Raw genomic sequence first — 8772 nt, 5'->3', positions numbered from 1 at the left:
TCATTCATAACTCCCAGGAGCAGTGGTCAGGGATGATGGGAATTGTAGTCCCCAAACATCTAGAGGGCCATATTTGACTCCCATCATCCCTAGCTCGTAGGATCAGTGGTCACGGAAGATGGGAATTGTAGTCCCCAAACAGCTAGAGGGCCGCGTTTGACTCCCATCATCCCTAGCTCGTAGGACCAGTGGTCAGGGAAGATGGGAATTGTAGTCCCCAAACAGCTAGAGGGCCACATTTGACTCCCATCATCCCTAGCTCCCAGGAGCAGTGGTCAGGGAAGATGGGAATTGTAGTCCCCAAACATCTAGAGAGCCACGTTTGACTCCCATCATCCCTAGCTCCCAGGACCAGCGGTCAGGGATGATGGGAATTGTAGTCCCCAAACAGCTGGAGGGCCATGTTTGACTCCCATCATCCCTAGCTCCCAGGAGCAGTGGTCAGGGAAAATGGGAATTGTAGTCTCCAAACAGCCGGAAGGCCACATTTGACTCCCATCATCCCTAGCTCCCAGGAGCAGCGGTCAGGGAAGATGGGAATTGTAGTCCCCAAAAAGCTGGAAGGCCGTGTTTGACTCCCCTCATCCCTAGCTCCCAGGAGCAGCGGTCAGGGATGATGGGAATTGTAGTCCCCAAACAGCTAGAGGGCCACATCTGACTCCCATCATCCCTAGCTCCCAGGAGCAGCGGTCAGGGATGATGGGAATTGTAGTCCCCAAACAGCCGGAAGGCCACGTTTGACTCCCATCATCTCTAGCTCCTAGGAGCAGTGGTCAGGGATGATGGGAATTGTAGTCCCCAAACAGCCGGAAGGCCACGTTTGATTCCCATCATCCCTTCCTCGTAGAACCAATGGTCAGAGATGATGGGAAATGTAGTCCCCAAACAGCCGGAAGTCCACGTTTGACTCCAATCATCCCTAGCTCCCAGGAGCAGTGGTCAGGGAAGATGGGAATTGTAGTCCTCAAACTGCTGAAGGGCCATGTTTGACTCCCATCATCCCTAACTCATAGGACCAGTGGTCAGGGATGATGGTAATTGTAGTCCCCAAACCGCTGGAGGGCCACGTTTGACTCCCATCATCCCTAGCTCATAGGACCAGTGGTCAGGGATGATGGTAATTCTAGTCCCCAAACTGCTGGAGGGCCACGTTTGACTCGAATCATTCCTAGCTCCCAGGAGCAGTGGTCAGGGATGATGGTAATTGTAGTCCCCAAACAGCTAGAGGGCCACATTTGACTCCCATCATTAATTCCTAGCTCACAGGAGCAGTGGTTAAGAAAGAGGGGAATTGTAGTCCCCAAACAGCCGGAAGGCCACGTTTGACTCCCATCATTCATTCCTAGCTTGTAGGACCAGTGGTCAGGGAAGATGGGAATTGTAGTCCCCAAACAGCCGGAAGACCACGTTTGACTCCCATCATCCCTAGCTCGTAGGACCAATGGTCAGGGAAGATGGGAATTGTAGTCCCCAAACAGCTAGAGGGCCACGTTTGACTCCCATGATCCCTAGCTCCCAGGAGCAGTGGTCAGGGAAGATGGGAATTGTAGTCTCCAAAGCAGCTAGAGGGCCACATTTGACTCCCATCATCCCTAGCTCCTTTGAGTAGTGGTTAAGGAAGCTGGGAATTGTAGTCCCGAAACAGTCAGAAGGCCATGTTTGACTCCCATCATCCCTAGCTCGTAGGACCAGTGGTCAGGGAAGATGGGAATTGTAGTCCCCAAACAGCTAGAGGGCCACGTTTGACTCCCATCATTCATTCCTAACTCCCAGGAACAGTGGTCAGGGATGATGGGAATTGTAGTCCCCAAACATCTAGAGGGCCACGTTTGACTCCCATCATTCATTCCTAACTCCCAGGACCAGTGGTCAGGGAAGATGGGAATTGTAGTCCCCAAACAGCTAGAGGGCCACGTTTGACTCCCATCATTCATTCCTAACTCCCAGGAACAGTGGTCAGGGATGATGGGAATTGTAGTCCCCAAACATCTAGAGGGCCATGTTTGACTCCCATCATCCCTAGCTCCCAGGACAAGCGGTCAGGGAAGATGGGAATTGTAGTCCCCAAACAGCTAGAGGGCCACGTTTGACTCCCATCATCCCTAGCTTGTAGGACCAGTGGTCAGGGAAGATGGGAATTGTAGTCCCCAAACAGCCGGAAGTCCACGTTTGACTCCCATCATCCCTATCTCCCAGGAGCAGTGGTCAGGGAAAATGGGAATTGTAGTCCCGAAACAGCAGGAAAGCCATGTTTGACTCCCATCATCCCTAACTCGTAGGACCAGTGGTCAGGGATGATTGGAATTGTAGTCCCCAAACAGCCGGAAGGCCACGTTTGATTCCCATCATCCCTTCCTCGTAGAACCAGTGGTCACAGATGATGGGAAATGTAGTCCCCAAACAGCCGGAAGTCCACGTTTGACTCCCATCATCCCCAGCCCCCAGGAGCAGTGGTCAGGGATGATGGGAATTGTAGTCCCCAAACAGCTGGAGGGCCATGTTTGACTCCCATCATCCCTAGCTCCCAGGAGCAGTGGTCAGGGAAAATGGGAATTGTAGTCTCCAAACAGCCGGAAGGCCACGTTTGACTCCCATCATCCCTAGCTCCCAGGAGCAGCGGTCAGGGAAGATGGGAATTGTAGTCCCCAAAAAGCTGGAAGGCCGTGTTTGACTCCCCTCATCCCTAGCTCCCAGGAGCAGTGGTCAGGGATGATGGGAATTGTAGTCCCCAAACAGCCGGAAGGCCACGTTTGACTCCCATCATCCCTAGCTCCCAGGAGCAGTGGTCAGGGATGGTGGGAATTGTAGTCCCCAAACAGCCGGAAGGCCACGTTTGATTCCCATCATCCCTAGCTCATAGGTCCAGTGGTCAGGGAAGATGGGAGTTGTAGTCCTCAAACTGCTGGAGGGCCATGTTTGACTCCCATCATCCCTAGCTCATAGGACCAGTGGTCAGGGATGATGGTAATTGTAGTCCCCAAACCGCTGGAGGGCCATGTTTGACTCCCATCATCCCTAGCTCATAGGACCAGTGGTCAGGGATGATGGTAATTGTAGTCCCCAAACTGCTGGAGGGCCATGTTTGACTCCCATCATCCCTAGCTCATAGGACCAGTGGTCAGGGATGATGGTAATTGTAGTCCCCAAACCGCTGGAGGGCCACGTTTGACTCCCATCATCCCTAGCTCATAGGACCAGTGGTCAGGGATGATGGTAATTGTAGTCCCCAAACTGCTGGAGGGCCACGTTTGACTCGAATCATTCCTAGCTCCCAGGAGCAGTGGTCAGGGATGATGGGAATTGTAGTCCCCAAACAGCTAGAGGGCCACATTTGACTCCCATCACTCATAAGCTCCCAGGAGCAGTGGTCAGGGAAGATGGGAATTGTAGTCCCCAAACAGCGAGAGTGCCACGTTTGACTCCCATGATCCCTAGCTCCCAGGACCAGTGGTCAGGGAAGATGGGAATTGTAGTCCCCAAACAGCTAGAGGGCCACGTTTGACTCCCATCATCCCTAGCTCCCAGGAGCAGTGGTCAGGGAAGATGGGAATTATAGTCCCGAAACAGCCGGAAGGCCACGTTTGACTCCCATGACCCTTAAGCTCCCAGGAGCAGTGTTCAGGGAAGATGGGAATTGTAGTCCCCAAAGAGCTAGAGGGCCACATTTGACTCCCATCATCCCTAGCTTGTAGGACCAGTGGTCAGGGAAGATGGGAATTGTTGTCCCCAAACAGCTAGAGGGCCACGTTTGACTCCCATCATTCATTCCAAGCTCCCAGGAGTAGTGGTTAAGGAAGATGGGAATTGTAGTCCCCAAACAGCTAGAGGGCCACGTTTGACTCCCATCATCCCTAGCTGCCAGGAGCAGTGGTCAGGGAAGATGGGAATTTTAGTCCCCAAACAGCTAGAGGGCCACGTTTGACTCCCATCATCCCTAGCTCGTAGGACCAGTGGTCAGGGATGATGGGAATTGTAGTCCCCAAACAGCCGGAAGGCCACGTTTGATTCCCATCATCCCTATCTCCCAGGAGCAGTGGTCAGGGAAAATGGGAATTGTAGTCCCGAAACAGCAGGAAGGCCATGTTTGACTCCCATCATCCACAGCCCCCTGGAGCAGTGGTCAGGGAAGATGGGAATTGTAGTCCCGAAACAGCAGGAAGGCCACGTTTGACTCCCATCATTCCTAGCTCCCAGGAGCAGTGGTCAGGGATGATGGGAATTGTAGTCCCCAAACAGCTAGAGGGCCACATTTGACTCCCATCACTCATAATCTCCCAGGAGCAGTGGTCAGGGAAGATGGGAATTGTAGTCCCCAAACAGCGAGAGTGCCACGTTTGACTCCCATGATCCCTAGCTCCCAGGACCAGTGGTCAGGGAAGATGGGAATTGTAGTCCCCAAACAGCTAGAGGGCCACGTTTGACTCCCATCATCCCTAGCTCCCAGGAGCAGTGATCAGGGAAGATGGGAATTGTTGTCCCCAAACAGCTAGAGGGCCACGTTTGACTCCCATCATTCATTCCAAGCTCCCAGGAGCAGTGGTTAAGGAAGATGGGAATTGTAGTCCCCAAACAACAGGAAGGCCACGTTTGACTCCCATCATCCCTAGCTCCCAGGAGCAGTGGTCAGGGAAGATGGGAATTGTAGTCCCCAAACAACAGGAAGGCCACGTTTGACTCCCATCATCCCTAGCTCACAGGAGCAGTGGTCAGGGAAGATGGGAATTGTAGTCCCCAAACAGCTAGAGGGCCACGTTTGACTCCCATCATCTCTAGCTCCGAGGAGCAGTGGTCAGGGAAGATGGGAATTGTAGTCCCCAAACAGCTAGAGGGCCACGTTTGACTCCCATCATCTCTAGCTCCCAGGAGCAGTGGTCAGGGAAGATGGGAATTGTAGTCCCAAAACAGCTAGAGGGCCACGTTTGACTCCCATCATCTCTAGCTCCGAGGACCAGTGGTCAGGGAAGATGGGAATTGTAATCCCCAAACAGCTAGAGGGCCATTTTTGACTCCCATGATCCCTAGCTCCCAGGACCAGTGGTCAGGGAAGGTGGGAATTGTAGTCCCCAAACAGCTAGAGGGCCACGTTTGACTCCCATCATCTCTAGCTCCGAGGAGCAGTGGTCAGGGAAGATGGGAATTGTAGTCCCCAAACAGCTAGAGGGCCACGTTTGACTCCCATCATCTCTAGCTCCCAGGAGCAGTGGTCAGGGAAGATGGGAATTGTAGTCCCCAAACAACAGGAAGGCCACGTTTGACTCCCATCATCCCTAGCTCACAGGAGCAGTGGTCAGGGAAGATGGGAATTGTAGTCCCCAAACAGCTAGAGGGCCACGTTTGACTCCCATCATCTCTAGCTCCGAGGAGCAGTGGTCAGGGAAGATGGGAATTGTAGTCCCCAAACAGCTAGAGGGCCACGTTTGACTCCCATCATCTCTAGCTCATAGGACCAGTGGTCAGGGATGATGGTAATTCTAGTCCCCAAACTGCTGGAGGGCCACGTTTGACTCCCATCATTAATTCCTAGCTCACAGGAGCAGTGGTTAAGAAAGAGGGGAATTGTAGTCCCCAAACAGCCGGAAGGCCACGTTTGACTCCCATCATTCATTCCTAGCTTGTAGGACCAGTGGTCAGGGAAGATGGGAATTGTAGTCCCCAAACAGCCGGAAGACCACGTTTGACTCCCATCATCCCTAGCTCGTAGGACCAATGGTCAGGGAAGATGGGAATTGTAGTCCCCAAACAGCTAGAGGGCCACGTTTGACTCCCATGATCCCTAGCTCCCAGGAGCAGTGGTCAGGGAAGATGGGAATTGTAGTCTCCAAAGCAGCTAGAGGGCCACATTTGACTCCCATCATCCCTAGCTCCTTTGAGTAGTGGTTAAGGAAGCTGGGAATTGTAGTCCCGAAACAGTCAGAAGGCCATGTTTGACTCCCATCATCCCTAGCTCGTAGGACCAGTGGTCAGGGAAGATGGGAATTGTAGTCCCCAAACAGCTAGAGGGCCACGTTTGACTCCCATCATTCATTCCTAACTCCCAGGAACAGTGGTCAGGGATGATGGGAATTGTAGTCCCCAAACATCTAGAGGGCCACGTTTGACTCCCATCATTCATTCCTAACTCCCAGGACCAGTGGTCAGGGAAGATGGGAATTGTAGTCCCCAAACAGCTAGAGGGCCACGTTTGACTCCCATCATTCATTCCTAACTCCCAGGAACAGTGGTCAGGGATGATGGGAATTGTAGTCCCCAAACATCTAGAGGGCCATGTTTGACTCCCATCATCCCTAGCTCCCAGGACAAGCGGTCAGGGAAGATGGGAATTGTAGTCCCCAAACAGCTAGAGGGCCACGTTTGACTCCCATCATCCCTAGCTTGTAGGACCAGTGGTCAGGGAAGATGGGAATTGTAGTCCCCAAACAGCCGGAAGTCCACGTTTGACTCCCATCATCCCTATCTCCCAGGAGCAGTGGTCAGGGAAAATGGGAATTGTAGTCCCGAAACAGCAGGAAAGCCATGTTTGACTCCCATCATCCCTAACTCGTAGGACCAGTGGTCAGGGATGATTGGAATTGTAGTCCCCAAACAGCCGGAAGGCCACGTTTGATTCCCATCATCCCTTCCTCGTAGAACCAGTGGTCACAGATGATGGGAAATGTAGTCCCCAAACAGCCGGAAGTCCACGTTTGACTCCCATCATCCCCAGCCCCCAGGAGCAGTGGTCAGGGATGATGGGAATTGTAGTCCCCAAACAGCTGGAGGGCCATGTTTGACTCCCATCATCCCTAGCTCCCAGGAGCAGTGGTCAGGGAAAATGGGAATTGTAGTCTCCAAACAGCCGGAAGGCCACGTTTGACTCCCATCATCCCTAGCTCCCAGGAGCAGCGGTCAGGGAAGATGGGAATTGTAGTCCCCAAAAAGCTGGAAGGCCGTGTTTGACTCCCCTCATCCCTAGCTCCCAGGAGCAGTGGTCAGGGATGATGGGAATTGTAGTCCCCAAACAGCCGGAAGGCCACGTTTGACTCCCATCATCCCTAGCTCCCAGGAGCAGTGGTCAGGGATGGTGGGAATTGTAGTCCCCAAACAGCCGGAAGGCCACGTTTGATTCCCATCATCCCTAGCTCATAGGTCCAGTGGTCAGGGAAGATGGGAGTTGTAGTCCTCAAACTGCTGGAGGGCCATGTTTGACTCCCATCATCCCTAGCTCATAGGACCAGTGGTCAGGGATGATGGTAATTGTAGTCCCCAAACCGCTGGAGGGCCATGTTTGACTCCCATCATCCCTAGCTCATAGGACCAGTGGTCAGGGATGATGGTAATTGTAGTCCCCAAACTGCTGGAGGGCCATGTTTGACTCCCATCATCCCTAGCTCATAGGACCAGTGGTCAGGGATGATGGTAATTGTAGTCCCCAAACCGCTGGAGGGCCACGTTTGACTCCCATCATCCCTAGCTCATAGGACCAGTGGTCAGGGATGATGGTAATTGTAGTCCCCAAACTGCTGGAGGGCCACGTTTGACTCGAATCATTCCTAGCTCCCAGGAGCAGTGGTCAGGGATGATGGGAATTGTAGTCCCCAAACAGCTAGAGGGCCACATTTGACTCCCATCACTCATAAGCTCCCAGGAGCAGTGGTCAGGGAAGATGGGAATTGTAGTCCCCAAACAGCGAGAGTGCCACGTTTGACTCCCATGATCCCTAGCTCCCAGGACCAGTGGTCAGGGAAGATGGGAATTGTAGTCCCCAAACAGCTAGAGGGCCACGTTTGACTCCCATCATCCCTAGCTCCCAGGAGCAGTGGTCAGGGAAGATGGGAATTATAGTCCCGAAACAGCCGGAAGGCCACGTTTGACTCCCATGACCCTTAAGCTCCCAGGAGCAGTGTTCAGGGAAGATGGGAATTGTAGTCCCCAAAGAGCTAGAGGGCCACATTTGACTCCCATCATCCCTAGCTTGTAGGACCAGTGGTCAGGGAAGATGGGAATTGTTGTCCCCAAACAGCTAGAGGGCCACGTTTGACTCCCATCATTCATTCCAAGCTCCCAGGAGTAGTGGTTAAGGAAGATGGGAATTGTAGTCCCCAAACAGCTAGAGGGCCACGTTTGACTCCCATCATCCCTAGCTGCCAGGAGCAGTGGTCAGGGAAGATGGGAATTTTAGTCCCCAAACAGCTAGAGGGCCACGTTTGACTCCCATCATCCCTAGCTCGTAGGACCAGTGGTCAGGGATGATGGGAATTGTAGTCCCCAAACAGCCGGAAGGCCACGTTTGATTCCCATCAACCCTATCTCCCAGGAGCAGTGGTCAGGGAAAATGGGAATTGTAGTCCCGAAACAGCAGGAAGGCCATGTTTGACTCCCATCATCCCCAGCCCCCTGGAGCAGTGGTCAGGGAAGATGGGAATTGTAGTCCCGAAACAGCAGGAAGGCCACGTTTGACTCCCATCATTCCTAGCTCCCAGGAGCAGTGGTCAGGGATGATGGGAATTGTAGTCCCCAAACAGCTAGAGGGCCACATTTGACTCCCATCACTCATAATCTCCCAGGAGCAGTGGTCAGGGAAGATGGGAATTGTAGTCCCCAAACAGCGAGAGTGCCACGTTTGACTCCCATGATCCCTAGCTCCCAGGACCAGTGGTCAGGGAAGATGGGAATTGTAGTCCCCAAACAGCTAGAGGGCCACGTTTGACTCCCATCATCCCTAGCTCCCAGGAGCAGTGATCAGGGAAGATGGGAATTGTTGTCCCCAAACAGCTAGAGGGCCACGTTTGACTC

This window comes from Podarcis vaucheri, assembly GCF_965113315.1.
Source record: "Podarcis vaucheri genome assembly, chromosome: 7".
Classification (NCBI taxonomy): domain Eukaryota; kingdom Metazoa; phylum Chordata; class Lepidosauria; order Squamata; family Lacertidae; genus Podarcis; species Podarcis vaucheri.
The sequence above is the reverse complement of the archived record's forward strand: the minus strand, read 5'-3'. Positions refer to the sequence as shown.